Consider the following 2272-nt stretch of genomic DNA (forward strand, 5'->3'; position numbering starts at 1 on the left):
TGGTACAACAATTTAAAAAAAAAATCTGGGATCGATCCGACAGGCGTACGTCTTCGTACACCGTCGGATCTAAGATGCAATTTTTCTGCGGCCGCTAGGTGGCGTTCCCGTCGAAATCTGCGTAGAGTATGCAAATGAGCTATTTACGGCGATCCACGAACGTACGTCGGCCCGTCGCTTTTTTTTCCATCGTTTGCGTTTGGCTTTTCCAGCATATAGTTAAAGCTGCTATACTGAGGCGTACTCAATGTTAAGTATGGTCGTCCTTCCCGCGTACAATTTAGATTTTTTTTTACGTCGTTTGCGTAAGGCCCCATACTCACGACCAAACATGTCTGCTGAAACTGGCCCGCAGGCCAGTTTCAGCAGACATGTTTGGTCGTGTGTGGGCGCGAGCGGGCCGAATTCCAGCAAACATTTGCCCGCCGGGCCTTTTCCCAGCAGACAAATATTCCTGGACTTGTTTTAAAACAGCCCGCTGGAATTCAGCCCGCTCGGACATGTACGGTCGTCAGTACAGACCTACCGTACATGTCCAGGCGCCCGCCGTCCCTCGCATGCGTCGAATGACTTCGACGCATGCGTGGAAGCATTTTAAAGGCGGGCCGCCCACGTCGCCGCGTCATTGTCGCGGCGACACCGCGTCATCGACGCGGCGACACCGCGGACACGCCCCGCGTATTGTTTACGCGCGGACTTCTGTACGATGGTGTGTACAACCATCGTACAGAAGCCCTCTGGCAGACATGTATGGTGAAAACGGTCCGACGGACCGCTTTCACCATACATGTTTGTCCGTGTGTACCCGGCCTAAGTCGTTCGCGAATAGGAATTTGCGTAGAATGACGTCACCGTCGTAAGCATTGGCGGGTTCCGGTTTAATTTCGAGAATGCGCACTGGGATACCCCCATCACTTCTATTTGAATTCTATTTGATCCGGCGGACCAGTTTCAGCAGACATGTTCGGTCGTGTATACGAGGCCTAAGACACCGTTTTCATCTTTATCACTAGATTGAAACAGCTGCTGCATAGAGTTTTTGTTAGTTCACTGTTTATCTTTGGTGCAACTTTTTTTTTTTTTCAAATACCTTGGGGTGTCTACTTTCCAAAAAGGGGTAATTTGAACTGTCCTGACATTTTATGCCCAACATTAGGAGCTTCAGCCACACATCCACCCACTCTCCCTATGGACTGCACAAAAAAAGAGAACCTAACATTTGCATTGATCAATGTGGATGAAAAAATCTCTGCCAGAAAAAAAGTAAAAAAATGATATGCCCAAGCATAGGAGCGATCTGCCCACTGATCCCCCCAGGCCCCTAATGCTTGTGCATACATGTTTTTTTTTTAACTGCGGATGAAAAATATCCTCCTGCAGCGCTATGGGCACTGACTTATTTACTCTGAGAGCAGCACCCTGCTGCTGTCAGAATAAACAGATACGTGTTTCTGCCGAGCACATAACACACAGTAACGAAATAACATAAACTCAATAAAGCAACTTTTTTTTTACGTTTTTTTTTTTTCTTTATTGTAACAAATTTTTAGAACCATAATATTATAGTTCTAAAAATGTGTTACAAAAAAGTAAAAAAAATATCGATTTTAGGGTCTCTCAAAATGTGATAAACAGTTTTATAACTATCTAACATATTTCCTGACCCTTTTCGCACAGAATTATGTGCCCTAGACTTTGCCGTGATGTACCCTAGACTAATACTCCACTAGTGTGTGGCAGCGACGGAAGCAGTCTTTGAGGCAGAGACCAGGTTGGACAAGAGGGACAAAAATACAATGTATCACGTCTCATTCCGTGTTTACTTTTGTCATGGTCTTACCTCTTGCTGGCTTCTTTCATCTGACATGTGCTGGCGGCCATGTTGGTTTCTGGGCTTCTTATAACTTACCACACCCTGCGGCTCCTCCTTCCCACTGGGAGGAGCTGGATGCCTTGCATATATATAGGAGGTCTGTTGCTTCAGTTCCTTGCTTGGTCCTCTTGTATTCACATGCTCCTGAGATTGTGCTGCTGCTTTTGGTTACCGACCCGGCTTCCACGGACAACCCTTCTGGCTCCTGATTCCTGGCTTCGTTCGGACTACCCTTCTGGCTCCTGATCCCTGGCTTCGTTAGGACTATCCTTCTGGCTCCTGATCCCCGGCTCCAGTGGAAGGCTCTGCACTGTTTGATCATCCGTTTGGACTTTTACCTTGCTGTTTGGTTTTCAATAAAGCCTTCCTATTTCATTTATCTCTTGTTGTACGTCTGAT

The sequence above is a fragment of the Rana temporaria genome, chromosome 2 (assembly GCF_905171775.1).
Source record: "Rana temporaria chromosome 2, aRanTem1.1, whole genome shotgun sequence".
NCBI lineage: Eukaryota > Metazoa > Chordata > Amphibia > Anura > Ranidae > Rana > Rana temporaria.